Source organism: Triticum urartu, chromosome 2, assembly GCF_003073215.2.
Source record: "Triticum urartu cultivar G1812 chromosome 2, Tu2.1, whole genome shotgun sequence".
Taxonomy (NCBI): domain Eukaryota; kingdom Viridiplantae; phylum Streptophyta; class Magnoliopsida; order Poales; family Poaceae; genus Triticum; species Triticum urartu.
Genome location: NC_053023.1, coordinates 680,749,737 through 680,772,889, shown reverse-complemented (window position 1 = coordinate 680,772,889; position 23,153 = coordinate 680,749,737). Strand labels below are relative to the sequence as shown.

Below are 23,153 nucleotides of genomic sequence, written 5' to 3'. Positions count from 1 at the left end.
ATGCTATGGTTGGGTTTTACCTTAATGAACGTTAGTAGTTGCGGATGCTTGCTAATAGTTCCAATCATAAGTGCATAGAATTCCAAGTCAGGGATGACATGCTAGCAGTGGCCTCTCCCACATAATACTTGCTATCGGTCTAGTAAAGTAAGCAATTGCTTAAGGGACAATTTTGCAACTCGTACCACCACTTTTCCACACTCGCTATATTTACTTTATTGTGTCTTTACTTAAACAGCCCCTACTTTTTATTTACGTAATCTTTATTATCTTGCAAACCTATCCAACAACACCTACAAAGTACTTCTAGTTTCATACTTGTTCTAGGTAAAGCGAACGTCAAGCGTGCGTAGAGTTGTATCGGTGGTCGATAGAACTTGAGGGAATATTTTTTCTACCTTTAGCTCCTTGTTGGGTTCGACACTCTTACTTATCGAAAACTGTTGCGATCCCCTATACTTGTGGGTTATCAAGACCTTATTCTGGCGCCGTTGTCGGGGAGTTATAGCGTGGGGTGAATATTCTCGTGTGTGCTTGTTTGCTTTATCACTAAGTAATTTTAATTTTCTGTTCTTAATTGTTCTCTATCTTTATTTATGGATATGGAACACGAAATACCAAAAAAACTAGGTGTACATGCTACTCATGGAGATGTGGAACCTCCTAAAACCCTCGATGTTGGTTATGTGAAAAATATTATGCACTACTCTAATAATCCTGAGAAAACCCCATTCAATTATGTAATGGGAGTAACGTTGGATCAATGTGAATACTTTAGGGATTACCGCTTGACACAAAAAGGGAAACTATTATGGGATCAAATTCATATATTGAATTGGTATGCTAGGCAACTATGCTTGAGATATGATTATACTTGTTGCTCTAAGGTGAAGGCTCCATACCTTCCCTTTTCATGTGAATTTAATGATAATGAAACCTTAGCTTCTTATGCTAATGGTATATGTGATTACTATGATGTGGAACAAATAGAAGAATTTGTTGCTTTTAAGGGTGCTTATGAAATTGAATCTTTGTTTGAAAAGCATGAAGCTTATGATGATGATGTTTATAGGCCTGAAAAATTAGCTATCTTAAAATATTGCTATGATAATTATGAATGTAATTCCTATATTAATGCGCTTATTGAGAAAGTCTCCACTGTCCAAGAAGAGACTAATATTTTGCAGGAGTCTATGGAAGAAGAAATTGATGAAACTATGAGCTCATTGGATGAAAAAGATCATGAGGAGAGCGAAGAACAAAAGGAGGAAGAGCGGATTAGCTATACCCGTGCCCACCTTCTAATGAGAGTAACTCTTCAACTCATACATTGTTTAATTTTCCTTCGTGCTTACCGAAGGATGATTGCTATGATGATTGTTATGATCCCTTTGATTCTCTTGAAATATCCCTTTTTGATGATGCTTGTGGCCAAGATGCCAATATGAATTATGCTTATGGAGATGAACTTGCTATAGTTCCTTATGTTAAACATGAAATTGTTGCTATTGCACCCATGCATGATAGTCCTATTATCTTTTTGAATTGACTGCCTTGTCTTCGGCGTTGTCGCCGTTGTTGCGGCGCTTGTGTCTGTTGCGACGTGGCTTGCCGTTGCTATCTCTGGCATCTGAATTGCCGGGATTTCTTGATGTGTTGTTTCTGCGAGCCAGCCAGCTATCCTCGCCCGCACAAAAGCGGGTCATGAGTGTCGTGAGGGCTGCCATGGACTTCGGCTTCTCTTGGCCGAGGTGCCGGGCGAGCCACTCGTCGCGGATGTTATGCTTAAATGCTGCTAAGGCCTCAGCATTCGGACAGTCGACAATTTGGTTCTTTTTAGTTAGGAACCGATTCCAGAATTTCCTGGCTGACTCCTCGGGCTGTTGGGTTATGTGACTCAAGTCATCAGCATCCGGTGGTCGCATATAGGTGCCCTAGAAGTTGTCAAGGAATGCGTCTTCCAAGTTCTCCCAACTGCCAATGGAGTTTGCTGGCAGGCTATTCAACCAATGACGAGCCGGCCCTTTGAGTTTTAGTGGGAGGTACTTGGTGGCATGTAGATCATCACCGCGGGCCATGTGGATGTGGAGGAGGAAATCTTCAATCCATACCACAGGGTCTGTTGTACCATCATATGATTCAATGCTCACGAGTTTAAACCCTTCTGGGAATTCATGATCCATTACTTCATTGGTGAAGCATAGGGGGTGTGCGGCGCCTCTGTGCCGGGCTATACCACGACCCAGTTCATACGAGTCTTGTCTGCTGTATTTGGCCCGGTCGGATTTGCTTTTAGTATATCCGGTGTGATGGTCGTCGTCACACGTTGGGGCGCGCCCCCGTGATACGTAGATCAATCTTGTATGTCCTGCTTTGTTTTCCAATACGTCTCGCAGGTCCTGCGTGTAGCCACGGGCCTTGGTGTTTTTGTTTGACTGGCGACAGGGTGCGGGCTGGACTTCGGGCTTATATGCCGCTTTGTCTCAGCCATGAGGTGGCCGGTCAGCCGCATCATACGCTGGTAGTGTAGGCTTTAATACTTCCTCCTCGAGTTGGGGTAGCAACCTGCGCTTTGGGTAACTTTTCGTTGGGCGCTCGGGTTCGTATTCCTCGGCTGCCAGGACCTCAGTCCATCAATCCTCTAGCAGATCTTATTCAGCTTGAAGTTGCTGCTTCTTTTTCTTCACGCTTTTTGATGTGGCTATAAGCCGACGCTTGAAGCGCTCCTGCTCGACGGGATCCTCAGGCATGATAAATTCTTCATCGCCGAGGCTCACCTCGTCTTTGGAGAGGGGCATGTGATTGTCATCCTCTGATTCGCCTGTTCCTTAGGGCTAGCTTGCCCATCCTCCCGCTCGAAGCCTGGCTAGAGGGGATTGTCTTCGTCTTCGGCACTATCCGCAGTGTTATTGTCACTTGTGCCGGTATCACTGCTTTTGCTATGGCGGGGCTTAGAGCGGCGCCGATGACGCCGGTGCTTAGATTGCTTCTCGAGGGGATTATCCTCAGTTGCCTTATTGCCATCACTTTCTTTGGGGGTGTCCACCATATATATATATATATATATATCATATGATGAGGTGGCTGTCCAGCGCCCCGTGGGCGGTGGTTCCTGTTCTTCTCCTGCATCGTCGTCCATACCGTCGATGTCTTCGGAGCCGAAATCAAGCATGTCGGTTAAGTCATCGACAGTGGCTATTAAGTGGGTGGTGGGTGGGGAATGAATTTATTTTTCATCTGCTTCCCACTTAAGCCGGACATAGTTCGGCCAAGGGTCTCCTGACAAGGAGAGAGACTTCAATGAATCTAGCACATCGCCCAAGGGCGAGTGCTGAAAAATATCCGCGAAGGTAAACTGCATGATCGGTGCCCAATCAGATTGGATAGGCACGGACGCAGGCGGTTCGGAGCATGTGGACGGGGACGAATCCAAGGGTCCGGTAACATAGGTCTCATAGGAGGTGAAGTCAGTATTCGGCTCTATCGCCGCTGAGTGTGCGGCCTTCGTGGCGGGGTCCATCCACCCGTCCTCGGACGGCACGATCTGCTTCGGAGTGAGGGACGGAGTAGCCACAGGTGTGATCTCCCGAACACCGTCCGACGGCAGAGATAAGTCATGCTCGTCATGACTATGCAACGCACCTGACATGGGCTCGAATCCGTCGAAGATCAAGTCTCCGCAGATGTCGGCAGTATAGTTCAAGGTTCCAAACTTGACCTGATGGCCAGGGGCGTAGCTATCGATCTGCTCTAGATAGCCAAGCGAGTTGGCCCGCAGTACGAAGCCGCCGAATACGAAGATCTGTCCAGGGAGAAAAACCTCACCCTGGATCACATCGTTGCTGATGATCGAAGGAGCCATCAAGCCTTTATCATGACGACACGGTGGAACTCTCAATGAAAGCACCAATGTCGGTGTCAAAACTGGCGGATCTCGGGTAGGGGGTCCCGAACTGTGCGTCTAAGGATGATGGTAACAGGAGGCGGGGGACACAATGTTTACCTAGGTTCGGGCCCTCTCGATGGAGGTAATACCCTAATTCCTGCTTGATTGATCTTGATGATATGAGTATTACAAGAGTTGATCTACCATGAGATCATAGAGGCTAAACCCTAGAAGCTAGCCTATGATTCTGATTGTTGTTGTCCTACGAACTAAACCCTCCATTTTATATAGACACCGGAGGGGCTAGGGTTACACAGAGTCAGTTACAGAGAAGGGGATCTACATATCCGAATTGCCAAGCTTTCCTTCCACGCAAAGGAGAATCTTGTATCTTCATAGTCCAACAGTCCGGCAAAATTATATAGTCCGGCTGTCCGAGGACCCCTTAATCCAGGACTCCCTCAGCCGTGTTGTTGTAGATGATGGATGGGGCCATCGAACCTTCTGATGACGGCACAGCAGAACTCTCAATGAAAGCACCAATGTCGGTGTCAAAACTGACGGATCTCGGGTAGGGGTCCCGAACTGTGCGTCTAAGGTTGATGGTAACATGAGACAGGGGACACGATGTTTACCCAGGTTCGGGCCCTCTCTATGGAGGTAATACCCTACTTCCTGCTTGATTTATCTTGATGAATATGAGGGTTACAAGAGTTGATCTACCTAGAGATCGTAATGGCTAAAACCCTAGAAGTCTAGCCTATGTGATTGTGATTGTCCCTATGGACTAAACCCTCTGGTTTATATAGACACCGGAGGGGACTAGGGTTGTACAAAGTCGGTTACAAAGAAAGGAATATTCATATCTGAATGCCAAGCTTGCCATCCACGCCAAGGAGAGTCCCATCTGGACATGGGTAAGAGTCTTCGGTCTTGTATCTTCATAGCCCAATAGTTCGGCCCATGTCCAACAGGCCAGACGCCCGAGGACCCCTTAGTCCAGGACTCCCTCGGCGATCGCCTTTGCGTGAACCGTCCCGCTTCAGTAGCCCACATTTGTTACCTTCTAGCAGCCCCTTTCCACGTCATCCACCCTTGCTCTCTTGCCCAAAGATGGATTTCTCTCAATTTTAGGGTAGATATGCACGCAGTTTGTCGGAGCTAAATCTGGGAGATCCCTCGGTAGGGTATCTGAAAGTGCAACTAATCCCGAGGTGGTTTTGGTAATTCATAACAACATATAGCTCATTGAACTAATATCCATTCAATTTAAATATTTCAGAAAGTTCAATGATTGGCATGGCATGGACTAGAGATGTGGACCCCTAAAAATGCCAAGGACAAATATTGGCAAAGGCTCAAGACTCTTCATTTTCATTTTAGTGATCCAAGATCACATTGAGTCCATAGGAAAGCCAATACTATTAAAAGGGGATGAGGTGTTGCTTAATGGTCTACTTGCTCAAAGTGCTTAGTGATATTGCTCCAAAACCCTCAGCCACTTTCTCATTTCCACACATGTCCATAACCTAAAGTCAAACTCGGCCCCATAGATTTGATCTATCTGGCGCCACTGAGTTCATTTGACCTAGCCACTGCCAGAAACCCTAGACAATTCGGTCTCACCGATACAGATCTCGGTCTCACCGAGATGGCCTTGCAAACTCTTTGTTTCCCTTCTAACATTTCGGTCTCACCGAAATGAATGATTGGTCCCACCGAGTTTGCTTGACAAACTCTCTGTTTCCCTTCGTAACATTTTGGTCTCACCGAAATGAGCGATCGGTTCGACCGAGTTTGCCCGACCAACTCTCTGTTTGCTCATTACTGAAATCAGTCTCACCGAGTTCATGCAATCGGTCGCACCGAGATGAGGTTTTTCCCTAGCCCAAGCACATCGGTCCCACCAAGTTGATCATGTCAATCCCACCGAGATTCCTAATGTTCACATTTTGAACTGAATCGGTCTCACCGAGTTCTTCTATTCGATCTGACCGAGTTGGGTGAAATGTGTGTAACGGTTGGATTTTGTGTGGAGGCTATATATACCCCTCCACCCCTTCTCTATTTGAGAGAGAGGCATTAGAACATGCCTACACTTATACTACTCAATTTCTGAGAGAGAACCACCTACTTATGTGTTGAGACCAAGACATTCCAATCCAACCACAAAATCTTGATCTCTAGCCTTCCCCAAGTTGCTTTCCACTCAAATCATCTTTCCACCATAGCCAAATCTGTGAGAGAGAGTTGAGTGTTGGGGAGACTATCATTTGAAGCACTGATATGTCTCCAACATATCTATAATTTTTTATTGCTCCATGCTATATTATCTACTGTTTTGGACATTATTGGCTTTATTATGCACTTTTATATTATTTTTGGGACTAACCTATTAACCGGAGGCCCAGCCTAGAATTGCTGTTTTTTGCCTATTTTAGGGTTTCAAAGAAAAGGAATATCAAACGGAGTCCAAACGGAATGAAACCTTCGGGAACGTGATTTTCTCAACGAACAAGACCCGGGAGACTTGGACCCTACGTCTAGACACAGAAGAGGAGGCCACGAGGTAGGGGGCGCGCCTACCCCCCAGGCGCGCCCTCCACCCTCGTGGGCCCCCTGTTGCTCCACCGACGTACTCCTTCCTCCTATATATACCTACGTACCCCCAAACGATCAGATACGGATCCTCCTATTGGATTGATACCTTGCTTCTCAAAAACCGAGGGAAATACTTACGCTACTTTGCTGCATCATCCCTTCCTCTTCGGGGAAAACCAACGCAGTGCACAAGAGGTAGCAAGAAGGATTTCTGGCGCTGTTGCCGGGGAGTCTACACAAAAGTCAATATGCCAAGTACCCATCACAATCCCTATCTCCCGCATTACATTATTCGCCATTTGCCTCTCGTTTTCCTCTCCCCCACTTCACCCTTGCTGTTTTATTCGCTCTCTCTCTCTTTCTATCCTCCCTCTCTTTCTCTATTTTGCCTCTTTTTGCCCCTTGAACCTTCTTCCGTTATGTCTGAAATTGGGGAAATTATTGTCGATATGGACAATAATGATATCATGAAAATTCTGATGCTCCAGCTAAAGAACCACCCATCTTACATACAAAAAAATTCCGTGTTGGTAGTGGTAATATTATTGGAAAAGGAGTTATTCAAGATTTCTTTACTTGTGCCGGTGCTTTACCTTCTATGGGTAGTTCTATCCTTCATAGAACTAGTAGCCTTGTGGACGCTATTGCCATGCTTGTAGTTGAACTTGAAAGAAAATTCATGCACATGCACCCTTGCATACAAAGGATTTTCCTAGAATTTTTTAATATTGAGCATTCTTCTGTTAAGCGTACCGCTACTATCTTTTTGGCTCATGAGTTTAGATTCATAATAAAAAAGGCCAAAGAAATCTTTGCGCATTATAGGGTGGACGCTTGTCGTCCTCCCATAGAGGCCATCCTCTTTGATCAAGAAGAAATAATGTGTTTTCAATCTCTAGACTATGTTGCTTACAATTAAAATCTTAGAAAAAAGGTTCCTACCAATGTTTTAGTTAATAGAATTTCTGAACTTAATGATGATTTGGCTATTCGAAATAATGAACTAGGATATTCTCTTGAATATAGGCTCACAAAGTTCTGTCAAAAGAATGCTTATAATGATGAATTGGTTGTGCAATACGAAGGACCAAAGGAGGAACCTATACCTCCCGAGGTTGATCTTGGAGACTTTTTCCCCATTAAATTTAGCCCTTTTGATTACTTTTTCTTGCCTCAAAGAAAACTTGCTGCCGAACATAGAGAATATGAAATGAGTTTTAATGATCTATCTTATTATTATGGCAATACCTAGATCTATCCTTGCTTTTTATGCCTAGCTAGGGGCGTTAAACGATAGCGCTTGTTGGGAGGCAACCCAATTTTATTTTTATTCCTCGCTTTTTGCTCCTATTTAGTAATAAATAATTTATCTAGCCTCTGTTTTGGTGCCAAGTGGAACCGTTGGGAAGACTTGGGGAAAGTCTTGTTAATCTTCCTGTAAAAAACAGAAACTTTAGCGCTCACGAGAACTGCTGCCATTTTTATTTGGAAAGTGCTATTTAGTTAATTATTTTTTAAGATGATTAATAGATAAATTCCTCACGTCCAACAATTTATTTTAGAATTTTTTGGGGTTCCAGATATTGCGCTAGCTACAGATTACTACAGACTGTTCTGTTTTTGACAGATTCTGTTTTTCGTGTGTTGTTTGCTTATTTTGATGAATCTATGGCTAGTAAAATAGTTTGTAAACCATAGAGAAGTTGGAATACAGTAGGTTTAACACTAATATAAATAAATAATGAGTTCATTATAGTACCTTGAAGTGGTCTTTTGTTTTCTTTCGCTAACGGATCTCACGAGATTTTCTACTTTAAGTTTTGTGTTGTGAAGTTTTCAAGTTTTGGGTAAAGATTTGATGGATTATGGAACAAGGAGTGGCAAGAGCCTAAGCTTGGGGATGCCCATGGCACCCCCAAGATAATCTAAGGACACCTAAAAGCCAAAGCTTGGGGATGCCCCGGAAGGCATCCGCTCTTTTCGTCTACTTCTATCGGTAACTTTACTTGGAGCTATATTTTTATTCACCACATGATATGTGTTTTGCGTGGAGCTTCTTGTATTATTTGAGTCTTTATTTTTTAGTTTACCACAACATCCTTGCTGTACACACATTTTGAGAGAGCCATACATGATTTGGAATTTGTTAGAATACTCTATGTGCTTCACTTATATCATTTGAGTTATATAATTTTGCTCTAGTACTTCTTTTATATCTTTTAGAGCACGATGGTGGATTTGTTTTATAGAAACTATTGATCTCTCATGCTTCACTTAGATTATTTTGAGAGTCTTAAATATCATGGTAATTTGCTTAAATAATCCTAATATGCTTGGTATTCAAGAATAGTAAAAACTTTCTTATGAGTGTGTTGAATGCTATGAGAAGTTTGATACTTGATAATTGTTTTGAGATATGAAGATGGTGATATTAAAGTTATGCTAGTTGAGTAGTTGTGAATTTGAGAAATATTTGTGTTAAAGTTTGTGATTCCCGTAGCATGCACGTATGGTGAACCGTTATGTGATGAAGTCGGAGCATGATTTATTTTTTGATTGTCTTCCTTATGAGTGGCCGTCGGGGACGAGCGATGGTCTTTTCCTACCAATCTATCCCCCTAGGAGCATGCGCGTAATACTTTGCTTTGATAACTTGTAGATTTTTGCAATAAGTATATGAGTTCTTTATGACTAATGTTGAGTCCATGGATTATACACACTTTTCTCACCCTTCCACCTTTGCTAGTCTCTCTAATACCGTGCACCTTTCGCCGGTATCATACACCCACCATATACCTTCCTCAAAACAGCAACCATACCTACCTATTATGGCATTTCCATAGCCATTCCGAGATATATTGCCATGCAACTTTCCACCGTTCCGTTTATTATGACACACTCAATCATTGTCATATTGCTTAGCATGATCATGTAGTTGACATCGTATTTGTGGCAAAGCCACCATTCATAATTCTTTCATATGTGTCACTCTTGATTCATTGCATATCCCGGTACACCACTGGAGGCATTCATATAGAGTCATATTTTGTTCTAAGTATCGAGTTGTAATTATTGAGTTGTAAGAAAAATAAAAGTGTGATTATCATCATTATTAGAGCATTGTCCCAGTGAGGAAAGGATGATGGAGACTATAATTCCTCCACAATTCGGGATGAGACTCCGGACGAAAACTAAAAAATAAAAAAGAGAAAGAGGCCATAAAAAAGAGAAAATGCCAAATAAAAAAATGAGAGAAAAAGAGATAAGGGACAATGTTACTATCATTTTACCACACTTGTGCTTCAAAGTAGCACCATGATATTTATGATAGAGAGTCTCTCATTTCATCACTTTCATATACTCACTACAACAAAAACACCATGTATAGTTGCTTTTTGTGGGACGCTATTATATTCGTCTCTACGCCCATGGACACTAGCGACCTAAAGACGCTTCTTAAGACGTTTATGAAGTGCCACAAGCTATTACTTATAATTAGCCTTTAAGAAAATAACATTTAATTTTAATTAACTTAGAGACGATTTGTGAGACGTTTTAGTGTGCGACTCTATTCTTATCTTAGACTTAAGAAATCTTTTCCCCGCAAAAAAACAGAAAAAGACTTAAGAAATCTTTGAATAATCATATTTTTAAGTTGAATAGCTATTAAAATGAGTTGTACTAAACTTTGAATAAAACTTCTAAACACCAAACCCTAGCCTAGAGTGGTTGTGGCGTGGGCTTGGACCTTTTCTTGGTCTGACCGACAAGACTCGGTCAAACACCAAACTGGACGGTGTTCTGTTGGGCCTAATAGGACGACCTAGATCAGCTAATTGTGCTAGCGGGCTAAGATGGGAAACCCTATTATGTGTGCAGGTCACCCGACGGGGATCCTGTACGGCGCACAGGTCGAGACCTCCTATAGGCTGCTCTCTGCGGCAAAGAGCTATCGTTTTGCATAGGGGACTCAACGACTAGGCCGGCCCATGAAGATCGAGACCGACATTGAACGTGCACTGTGGTGCAAAAAAATCGCTACCACATGGATTCAAAGAAGGGATCAAGTGCTATACATAACCTGCTACTACAAGTTGAACTAGCAGTCGTATAAGAGCATATGGTAGCGTCAACAATATAGAACCAATAGGTTGTGCGGATCCGAATTATATTAGCAATTTAAAAGTATTTTTTTAATGGAATGTTGTACAAAATTCAAACACTATCCAAATTTGTAAACAAATTTAAAAAAACTATAATATTTTCGAGAAAACATGGACTTTTTTGAAAATCATGAAGATTTCTTGAAACGGGATCATTTTTCCACATTCCAGAACGAAATTTGGAGACGCGAACATACATTGAATCTCCTGAATAAAATTTGAAAACACGAATATTTTTTCCATCTTGTGAACATTTATGAAACTGGGACATTTTTTGAAACTCTGGGAAAAAATGAAAACGTAAATATTTTTGGCAATTTGCGAGCAATTTTCGAAAATGGGAACCTTTTTTTTAAATTTGAAAAGTTGTGATTTAAAAAAACATTCGCAACATTTCTTGAAAAACAAGAACATTTTATGAAAATTCAATTTTTTTTAAAATTTATGAACAACTATAATAAACGAATTTTCTTCTTCTTTATGAGCACCGTTGCTGGTCGGTTGCTCGCCTGGGCGAAGCGCCGGCAGCTTGACGCAGTGCGCGTCAAATAAGATACTCCGCAAAAGTTGTTGCGAACGAGATTGCGCAAACCCCCCTCGCGCACTGGGTGTTCGTATGGGCCATCCATTTTCCTTTTTTCCTTTTGTGTTTCTTTCTGTTTCGATTTTTATTTTTTGTTCTTTTATTTCCTTTTACCTTTTCTTTTCTCTTTTTTCTTCTTTACTTTCTCATTTTTTCACGATTTTTCTTTCCAAATTTGCAAACAGTTTTTTGTTCATTGATTCAACAAAACGTTAATACATGTAAATTAATGTTCAACAATTCATAAAATGTTCATCGAATTCAATTTTATATTTATCCGATTTTAAAAATGTTCATTAAATTTAAAAATGTGGTGATCGTACTAAACAAATGTTCATAAAATTTGATTTTTGTTCATTGGTTCAAAAACTTTTCATAAAATTCAAATTTGTTCTTCCATTATTTTACTTTTTTCTTGAATGCAATTTTTTCATCAAGTTCAAAAAATGTTCATCTATTTTTGAATTTCTTTATTAAATGCAAAAATGTTAATAATTATAAAAATGCAAATTAAAAGATCATTAAAATATAAAAATGTTCGTCCTTGTAAAATCACAAATATTTTTGAAATAAAGAACTGTTTTTGACAATTCACTATTCACATTTTTTTGATATTTTAGAACCGTTTTGTAATCCTGAATTATTTTAACATAGAATAAAAAACAGAAAATATAAAAAAGGAAAGGTAAACATGAACACGAAAAAAGGGAGCCTCCCTCCCCGTGCATGGCCCGGCCAAACAGGGTGCAAACCTGCAGGGGGGGGCTTGGTATGCGCGCTTCCGTGAGTTCGGGCGCCCAGCTCACCAAATAGGGGCACCCGTCAACCAATAGCCACCAATTGCGCACCCCAGTGCCCTCGTGCACTTCAGGCCGTCCCATGTAAGGGTTGGGCGCTCCTGTAGTTGTTTTTCATTCTTCCTTCTTTCGATTTTTATGTTATTTTTATTTTTTGGTTTTATAATTGTTCATGAATCTCAAATTCGAAAAAATGACCAGGGTTTCAAAAAAGTTCCTGATTACAAAAATAGTTCATGAATTTGAAAAATGTCAATCAATTCATAAAATGTTCACATATTTGAAAAATGTTCGGGATTTCATAAAATACTCCTGAATTGGAAAAATGTTCAAGAATAAAAGAACACGTAATTGAAAATATTTGTGAAATCTAAAAAGACTCACAAAATTCAAAAATTGTTCTGAAGTTGAAAAAGATGTTCGCCTAATGAAAAAGGAAAAAAAGGAAAAAAGGAAATAAGAACAAACATAGGAAAAGGAAAAGAAATGAAAAATAAAATAAAAATGAACAAAAAAAGCAAAAGAAAAAATAGGGAACGTGCGCTATTTTGGCCGGGCCAAATACAGGTAGTGACCAAGGGGGGTTGTATGTTTGGTCGACAACTGTCGATCGTCGCTTTAAATAGGAACCACAGGTAGGACCAAACGGTCTGGTCCAGAGGGAGCCACATGCGGGCCAAAAGCCCGGTCGCTTTGTCCAGCCTAAGTCACACCCATGGCTCGAGAATGCCACCCTTATTGTTGCGAGTCGCACTCCGCCCCTTCAATCTTCCGCTGCCTTTATACTTATTAAACATTGTGGATATTACTTTTGATACGTATATTACCCGATAAAGATACCCTTCGGCTCGTGCGTCTTGCACCGAGGCCTATATGAGATTGCACGCTCCCCGTCTATGCCGTCGTAGATTGGCTTCGTCCTATGTGACCTTAGAGCTATGGAGGCGAGGTGGATCTCAGCGCTTACCGACAAGAGGACTTGCTCTATTTTCTAGACATTTTTTTGTGTATGTTTAGGGTTTGTGCCCTCCCGAGGAAGACGAGACGGCGACAACTCCTTGTAGTTGGAATAAGGTTATACCCGCCTAGCCACGTTCTGGCGGTGTGTCCAGCAACATCGGAGGGCGTGTGGAGGTGTGTTCCGACGGATCTCATGGGATTCAGTCAGCGTTTGTCTTTTATGAATTCACTTGGATCGGTCTTCGTTCATCTATATTCGTATGTCTTCATATTACATCTTTCTGTTCTATGTTCCTCTTTATGGGTTGTTGTTATTGTTCTGGTGCGTTAGTCCTATTGGATCTTAACCCAACGACTTCCTAACTATCTACAATAAGTGGGTGTGCCCGGGCGCACCTGGGCCGGGCACCCCATATCCGCCCCATATTTGGGCTGGATATGACGGGCGTCGGAAAGCTCGAGCGTTTGAGAGCCGTTTGAGGTGCCCGACTGGGTAAAAAACATGAGGCGGGTCGTTCGGTCATTTTAGACCGGTTTCAGGCGCGCCGACTGTAGATGCTCTTAATTGGTGAAATCTCTATTTTTCTTGGGATTTGTTTTTCACTTTCCCAAGTTTGGGGCTCCTAAACTGTTTTTGCTTAACGAAATTTGGCGTGGCAAATTAGATTTTCTTTACCTCCTAAGACTTCCCACGTCTCTCAATTTTTTCCCTCCATCTAATCCAAGATATTTTCCCCACGCCGCCTTCTCTCAACCTCCAGATTCAATCTACGCCAGCATCATGCCCACCTCGCGGGCCGCCCATTCACCTTCACCGTGCGGCAGCAGCCCTTCCCCGAAGCGCTACCCTCCGCCGGTAGCTCCGCCCACCATCGAATCCCTTTTTCGTCCACTGGCAACCTCGGTAGTTGGAGCACGTCGGCGTCGGTCGTCCTCACCGTCGCCATGTCGAGCTCCTCCCGACGTTGTCCTCACCGTCACCTAGCTGCACCCACGTTGGTGTCATCCGCCACCCGAAGATCTACTGTGTGTTCCGTCGATGCACCGCCCCGCAAGCATCTTCAGTCTCCGGCACGTCAAGCAGGTGATCCCTTGAATCCCATATATCCTCTACAATTTTTACCATCAATCGATCAAAGTAACGGCGCGTGACCTGTTCGGCTGCTTGCTGCCTCACCTTCCACAGGCACTGAACCATCACTGGCCCCCGTGCGTTCGTACGTGCAGCTCCAGGGCGTCCTGCGACCGTCCTCCTCTGTCTGCTAGTGCTACAGTACACACTCTTTTTATTTGTGCGTTCATGTTCAGATCATCACGGTACATAATCGATTGATTTTTTATCTGTCAAACAGTGTTGGCCTGCTACTAACCAGTAACTAGTACTGAACTATGAACTTTTCATCTTGTAAAGTCGTAATGTTCAGTGCCAATGGGAGGGAAGTTGTTCGCTTCTGTTAACTTATTATTCGGTTGTATATTAGCTACTACTCCCTCCGTTCCTAAATATAAGTCTTTTTAGAGATTTCAATATAGACTACATACGGATGCATATAGACACATTTTAGAGTGTAGGTTCATTCATTTTTCTCCTTATGTAGTCCATATTAGAATCTCTAAAAAGACTTATGTGTAGGAACGGAGGGAGTAGTAATTATTGTGCACTGCTTGTTTTGTTTTATGTAGAAATGCAGATAAGAGACAATAAGTAAAATTCAATCTCCCCCAGGAATCAATTTCTCCTTTTATTAGAGTTGATTTCAGCGTCTCGGTGGATTTTTGGGTGACGACGCGTGTAATTTTGGGGGAGGAGCAGGGGTAAGCATTATGATTTACACATTCATCTTGCGATTATGGTGGGTTAGGATGTTCATTCTGTTTTTATTGGCAACAGCTTCAAACGCCTCTTCCCGAATTTTCTAGACCGCTATTTTAGGAGTATATAACCCCCACCTATTGGATGACCAACCCATGTCACCGCGTACACCACTGTGGCCGCCACTTGACGGCAGGTGGTGGACACCAATGCAACCACACTGGCGGCTTCCCTTGCCTAGCTACACGTTGCATCTCTGTTTCATCTTCGCTAGGTAATTTGTGTACTTCTGCTCTCTTTTCTCTCTGTCTAAGCATGTGCTTATTAGTGATTAGCACTCACATCATAACTATTACTAGCTTAGAGGGCAGTTTTTATTCTCTAAACTGTATTTCTTACATCTGTAATAATAAAACATGTGGAAGGGGGGTTCTTTTCATTCTTCATTGTGATATCTGATTGCAGCAAGTTTTAATTCTACAAGTAGATGAATCGTTATTTCTTTCAAATTCAGATCTAATGGTGGGTGTATAGTACAGAAAATTGTATACCTAACTGGTCCTTAATCTAAGAAGAATGTTTATCAGGTATTGTGTGCAGGTTTGTGGGGATGACACATATTTGGAGGTCCAGCTCCTGCTTGCATGCACAAAAAGTTCATGATTTGCATCTCTAATATAACATGGTAAGTCTTTTTCATTCTTGATCTCTCCATTACGCTATGTTCCATTTCATGAATGGAAGGAATTCCGGTTTGAATTCACATGATGTTCAAACACATAAATACCTGATGTGCTGAATTGCTAACATACCGAAAAAATGCTACAGCTTGATGACTATGTAGTAAAGTTCATTCGGAACTTAGTTCTGGCGACATGGGTCTTGGGGAGTATATTGGGTTCCAATACAATTGAGCATGATTTATTGGCAGTATACTACAAAACTACATTATTCCCAGGTCAAGCATTACATTTTGGGCATAACTTTACGTGCAATGCAAGTCAGCAAAACAGATGAGATTTTTTTTCTTACTCCAAAACCACTTAATTTTTCTCTACTGATTTCCCCTTTGGATCTTTGTAGGAGATAATGGCAAATCGATTTGATATTTTTAGCAGTACTATTTATATTTTATTTTCCAAGAAATACTCAAAAGTATTGGTGGTATGACAGTTGAGTACATTTCTTGATCTTTTATTATGAGCACATGCTTTTTCCTATCTAATATTAGGACTACGCATCGTTGTGATCCGTGTAATATGGGGCTTAATGATTTGAGAGTCGTTGTCCCTAAATTATTCTAAAATGGCTGGTGGGTTTTTATGTATCCATCAGCAGCTTTAGTTTTTGTGAACATATTTGTCTAACAGTTGAGTACATTTACCAGCAATATAGAAATGAAAATTGCTAATGACCCATATGATTGCTTTCACTAGCGAGCTCAGGTGACAGTTCAGAGAGCAACTTCAATGTTCTCTAATATCTGATTGACCCACAAAGATTTTTTATTGATGTTCTAGTACTGCATACTAATGTATTTTCAATGCATATTTTATAGCTTAGGGTGTGAAATATTCATTTGGTGCAGCTTGCGATCATCAACTATTTAAGACTGGTGAAATTTATGGTGTTGTGGAACTATTGAAGTTAGTACAAAGTCGAGACACTTATATTGAGATGGAGGGATTATAAGTTTACTTATAGTTGAACTGAACCTCAAATGTAGAAAGCAGATGGTGGTCAAGAATCGGAAAATGCTCATGCTTGAAATAGCAATGTGACCAAGAAAGGTGGTACTGAATCAAGTGTATAACTTCCTGTGTCACTAAGCACATCAAGAAAATACATTTGTTGGCAGTATGTTTGGCGAAGTATCTTGGTTTTTTAGGTCAAAAAGCCAAAGCTGACCACTTCAACACAACCTAAGACATTGGTGCTCCAAGACAACCTCAAGAAATTTCTACGGTACTTCTCTCATAGTTTTATCAAAGAACATTTCATCTTGTACTAATCCAAGAGCTTATGTTCTAAGCTTCTCTTTGTTAAAAAATTTCTTCCAGGCTAGCTGAGAGTTTAGAATTGGAACACATTGCAGGAGCAAGCAGCAACTACGCAAGAATTAGTCTTTAAATGAACACATATTATGTACAATGTATGGAAAGCTTAGTTCTACTTTGTACTATATATATTCTCTTACTTATTTACATCTTTCATATGAATGTCTGATTTGATTCAGTTGTGAACTCCATACACAAACGTATGTATTTGTCCATAGATTTGTTACAAATGATGCTAATTGTGAGAATGGATTGCTTGAGAATGCAATTGGTGATGTAGCTTGATGCCTTTTTATAGTGATATTTGATCAATTTGCACATGCATCCCTATCATAATAAGGTAACTGAATTTGAAATGGGGAATACAAAAGTTAAATTAATAATAAAAAATGATTAAAATAAAATATTCCATAGGCACAAAAAAACTTATTCATATTTAGAGACGGATATGTCGTCTCAACATAGCGTCTATAAGTAATGGGCCCACATGAGTAGAGGCGCAACACTGGCGTGTAATAGAACGTCTCTATTTTGTAGAGACGATTTTGAACGTCCCAATATAGCATCTCATACCATCTAGACATGCTAACCAAGCGTGTCTATCTGTTTTGAGATGGTCCATGAGGAGACGCTCCAAGAACGCTTTACTAAATCGTCTCTATTTTTACATAGAGATGAAATAACACGTCTTTAGCTATGAAAATTAACGTCTCTACACACCATTTTTCTTGTAGTGACTAGTGGGAATTTTTCATTATAGAACATGACTTGTATATTCCAATGATGGGCTTCCTCAAAATGCCCTAGGTCTTCATGAGCAAGCAAGTTGGATGCACACCCACTTAGTTTCTTTTGTTGAGCTTTCATATACTTATAGCTCTAGTGCATCCGTTGCATGGCAATCCCTACTCACTCACATTGATATCTATTGATGGGCATCTCCATAGACCGTTGATACGCCTAGTTGATGTGAGACTATCTTCTCCCTTTTTGTCTTCTCCACAACCACCATTCTATTCCACTTATAGTGCTATATCCATGGCTCACACTCATGTATTGCGTGAAGATTGAAAAAGTTTGAGAATGTCAAAAGTATGAAACAATTGCTTGGCTTGTCATCGGGGTTGTGCATAATTTAAATACTTTGTGTGATGAAGATAGAGCATAGCCAGACTATATGATTTTGTAGGGATATATTTCTTTGGCCATGTTATTTTGAGAAGACATGATTGCTTTGTTAGTATACTTGAAGTATTATTATTTTTATGTTGATATGAACTTTCGTCTTGAATCTTTCGGATCTGAATATTCATACCACAATTAAGAAGAATTACATGAAAATTATGCCAAGTAGCACTCCGCATCAAAAATTCTGTTTTTATCATTTACCTACTCGAGGACGAGCAGGAATTAAGCTTGGGGATGCTAGATAAGTCTCCAACGTATCTATAATTTTTGATTGCTCCATGCTATATTATCTACTGTTTTGGACATTATTGGGCTTTATTATCCACTTTTAAATTATTTTGGGACTAACCTATTAACCGGAGGCCCAAACCAGAATTGATGTTTTTTTTGCCTACTTTAGGGTTTCGAAGAAAAGGAATATCAAACGGAATGAAACCTTCGGGAACGTGATTTTCTCAACGAACAAGACCCGGGAGACTTGGACCCTACGTCAAGACACAAAAGAGGAGGCCACGAGGTAGGGGGGCGCGCCTACCCCCCCCCCCCCCCCCCCCCCCCCCCCCCCCCCCCCCCCCCCCCCCCCCCCCCCCCCCCCCCCCCCCCCCCCCCCAGGCGCGCCCTCCACCCTCGTGGGCCCCCTATTGCTCCACCGACATACTCCTTCGTCCTATATATACCTACATACCCCCAAACGATCAGATACGGAGCCAAAACCCTAATTCCACCGCCACAACTTTCTGTATCCACGAGATCCCATCTTGGGGCCTGTTCCGGAGCTCCGCCGGAGGGGGCATCGATCACGGAGGGCTTCTACATCATCACCATAGCCCCTCCGATGATGTGTGAGTAGTTTACTTCAGACCTACGGGTCCATAGTTATTTGCTAGATGGCTTATTCTCTCTTTTTGGATCTCAATACAATGTTCTCCCCCTCTCTTGTGGAGATCTATTCGATGTAATCTTCTTTTTGCGGTGTGTTTGTTGAGACCAATGAATTGTGGGTTTATGATCAAGTCTATTTATGAATAATATTTGAATCTTCTCTGAATTCTTTTATGTATGATTGGTTATCTTTGCAAGTCTCTTCGAATTATCAGTTTGGTTTGGCCTACTAGATTGATCTTTCTTGCAATGGGAGAAGTGCTTAGCTTTGGGTTCAATCTTGCGGTGTCCTTTCCCAGTGACAGTAGGGGCAGCAAGGCATGTATTGTATTGTTGCCATCGAGGATAACAAGATGGGGTTTTCATCATATTGCATGAGTTTATCCCTCTACATCATGTCATCTTGCTTAAGGTGTTACTCTGTTTTCATTAACTTAATACTCTAGATGCATGCTGGATAGCGATCGATGAGTGGAGTAATAGTACTAGATGCAGGCAAGAGTCGGTCTACTTGTCTCGGACGTGATGCCTATATACATGATCATACCTAGATATTCTCATAACTATGCTCAATTCTGTCAATTGCTCAATAGTAATTTGTTCACCCACCGTAGAGTACTTATGCTCTTGAGAGAAGCCACTAGTGAAACCTATGCCCCCCGGGTCTATCTTCATCATATTAGTCTTACATTACTTAGTTATTTCATTTGCTTTCTACTTTGCTTTTATTTTACCTTGCAACTTTATCATAAAAATACCAAAAATATTATCTTATCATATCTATCAGATCTCACTCTCGTAAGTGGCCGTGTAGGGATTGACAACCCCTTATCGCGTTGGTTGCGAGGATTTATTTGTTTTGTGCAGGTACGAGGGACTGGCGCGTAGCGTCCTATTGGATTGATACCTTGGTTCTCAAAAACTGAGGGAAATACTTACGCTACTTTGCTGCATCATCCCTTCCTCTTCGGGGAAAACCAACGCAGTGCTCAAGAGGTAGCAAGCACAAGTGCGAGGAGTTCATCATCATCACACCATCTATTACATTTTGGAGAGTGGTGTCTCCTAGATTGGTTAGGTGTCATTTGGGAGCCTCCGACAAGATTGTGGAGTTGAACCAAAGAGTTTGTAAGGGCAAGGAGATCGCCTACTTCGTGAAGATATACCCGAGTGAGGCAAGTCCTTCGTGGGCGATGGCCATGGTGGGATAGACAAGGTTGCTTCTTCGTGGACCCTTCATGGGTGGAGCCCTCTGTGCCACCGTTACCCTTCGTGGGTTGAAGTCTCCATCAACGTGGATGTACGATTGCACCACCTATCGGAACCACGTGAAAAATCTCCATGTCTTCATTGCATTTGCCTTCTCCAAACCCTTCCCTTTACCTTCATATGCAATTTTTTACTTTCCGTGCTACACTCTTAGAATTGCATGTGTAGGTTGATTGCTTGACTTGTGATAGTTGCAAAATCTGCCAACACTTAAAATTGGAAAAAGGTTAGATTTTTATTTGGTCAAGTAGTCTAATCACCCCCCCTCTAGACCTACTTTCGATCCTACAAGTGGAATCAGAGCCTTGGTCTCTGCCTTAATTTCCATAGGTTTGGTGATCATAGCCTTGGTTTCACAACCTAGGAGAGTATGGCGTCTAGCGAGGGAAATTACCACCGTAGAGGTCCTTACCTTGATGGTACTAATTTTGCTAGTTGGAAGCATAAGATGAAAATGCATATTCTTGGTCATAACCCCGCCATTTGGGCTATTGTGCGTATTGTCTTGCATGGTGAATACTTCGAGGATGGAAGAGAACCGGATCATGAAGCGTCCGCGGAAGAATTGAAGATGTTGCAATACAATGCTCAAGCTTGCAATATTCTTTTCAACGGATTGTGCCCCGAAGAATTCAACAAAATCAACCGTCTTGAGAATGCAAAGGAAATTTGGGATACTTTGGTTGATATGCATAAAGGTACCGAGTCCTTCAAGGAATCCAAATTGGATGTGCTTCAAAGTCAACTTGACAAGTTCAAAATGAAGGATGGTGAAGGAGTCGCTGAAATGTACTCTAGGCTTGCTCTCATCACAAATGTGATTACTGGCTTAGGAAGTGAAGACATGACCGATAGATTCATCATCAATAAGATCCTAAGAGCCTTGGATGGAAAAATATGATACCATGTGCACCTTGATCCAAATGATTCCCAATTTCAAAGATCTCAAGCCAACGGAAGTCATTGGTAGAATTGTTGCTCATGAGATGTCACTCAAGGATAAGGAAGAGCTCCACAACAAATCAAGTGGTGCTTACAAAGCTTCATGTGATGCTCCTACAACATCAAGTGAGAAAAAAGTCTTCAATGAAGAATTGAGCTTAATGGTGAAGAACTTCAACAAGTTCGACAAGAGTAGAAGCAAAGAGACAAGTTCCAAGTCTAGGTCCTACAATGACAAAAGATCATCTAGTAGTGATCGCAATTACTACAATTGTGGAAGACCGATACACTACCCTAGTGAGTGTACGGCTCCCTACAAAAGAAGAGAATACTCACCTAAAAGGAGAAGTAAAAGAGAGGAATCACCTCCAAGAGTGCTGCACCTTCCACGGCTCCTGTTCGTTCCCGTCCGAGGCCTCGCAGTCATTCTCCACCTTGGTTCGCTCGTTGTGCCCGCGCTGTCTGGCGTTGTCAACATGGTCAACAACCGAGAAGAATCAGGAAATGGGCTTCCCCAGAAAATGGGCTATAAGTTGTAAGAAATGGGCTGTAAATAAACCAAAGCCAACCGGAAATTACATTAAAATATCGTTTTTTATTTCTCTACTCTTATAAAAAGCAGAGTTGGTGATGATGGTGTGCCTGCCATCCTGCAATATAGGCCACCTGATCTATATCTACCGGATATGAAGGAAACTATGACAATTTACCTGCACTCCTCTCCACATTTGCAGATATGGCCTTCCCTCGTTCATCCTTTTCTCCCACAAGATAAACTACTCATACAAATGCATCTTCATGTTCCGTGCAACGCACGGGCATCTTGCTAGTAAGTATTTTAAATTTCATTCATTTTTCAGTGGAGAATTTTTTTGAATTTTATTTTGAAATAAATTTTTAAAAATTATTTTTAACGTGACTCGAAATTTCGTGATTAAAATAGTTCGGACCCCACCGAAATATGCAAAAATTTGTTGAATTTTTTAGCAGTGCCCAGAATACATGGTCTATAATGCTAATAAAAAGAATATGGGCTTCAAAATATCCTTAAGAATTAGCAAATGGGCTGTAAATTATTAAAAATAATGGCTAATGGGTTGTATGCTATTTTCCACAGATTTGGAAGCTGACTGCTGGGCCTACAAGGTTGATGATGACGATGTCCTAAAAAAATTTGACGCGTACGCAAGGCTTTGTCAACTTAGTCAACACAGAGTATTGACTGTAGGATGTCCATCCAACGGCCGTCGTGCTTCTTCAATATGATCTTCCTGCTCCAGCCGCCCAAACCAGCACCGGTGGGACTGCTAGCTCCCTCCTCCCATGGCCGGCCGTGCTGCCGCCAGGCCATCCCTCTACCCACCCGCATATCCTGTTATTTTTCGGTGATGTCAGCCTCAACCCGCAGCCGACCAGTCAGTGCTCGTACTAGCCTCGGCGTGGGCATCCACTGCCATGTCTTCCCCGGCTCCGTGTCCTCCCCTTCCTAGGCCTCGCCGGTGTCCATCGCCCTAGTGCTCTCGACGCGCCATGGTCAACATGGTCAATGAATGACATCCATCGGAAGTGGACTGTACGTGGAGAGGCTGACTGCTGGGTCCACGGCCGCACACAAGAAAATGCCTCCTTATTACGCACAAAATAATGATTCCTCCACCTGACAGCTGGGACCCACTGGAAGGGCCTCTATATTTCGCAAAAAAACGTTCCCCCCGCTGACAGCTCGGACCCACCAGCTATATCTTCGCATGCAAGGAAGTGCTTCCTTATTATGCGCAAAAAATGAATACTCCCCCTGCTAGCTAGGACCCACCATAGTGGGAGGCTGACTTGTGGGCCTACTAAGTTGACGCGGACGGAGGGCTCTGTCAACTTAGTCAATATGAACGATTCTAGATCCAATGACCCTACGATGTCCATCCAACGGCCGTAGTGCTTCTTCAACCTTTGGTCTTCTTGCTCCAGCCGCCCAAACTAGCGCCGATCGTGCTGCCTGCTCCTGCCTCCCGTGG

The 23,153-nt window shown here is 42.0% G+C and overlaps 1 long non-coding RNA gene across 16 annotated transcripts; it reads left to right on the top strand.

Moving 5' to 3' along the window:
• Nucleotides 1-13,740: 13,740 nt before the first annotated feature.
• On the top strand, nucleotides 13,741-17,016 carry LOC125539691. Of its 16 annotated transcripts, XR_007296957.1 has the most exons (6): nucleotides 13,741-14,074; nucleotides 14,177-14,805; nucleotides 14,882-15,077; nucleotides 15,391-15,488; nucleotides 15,632-16,768; nucleotides 16,864-17,016. It is a non-coding gene; the product is annotated as an uncharacterized LOC125539691 (long non-coding RNA). The 16 variants fall into 16 exon arrangements; XR_007296959.1 differs by having other exon boundaries at nucleotides 14,177-14,282; nucleotides 14,674-15,488; XR_007296947.1 differs by having other exon boundaries at nucleotides 14,882-15,488.
• Nucleotides 17,017-23,153: the final 6,137 nt, after the last annotated feature.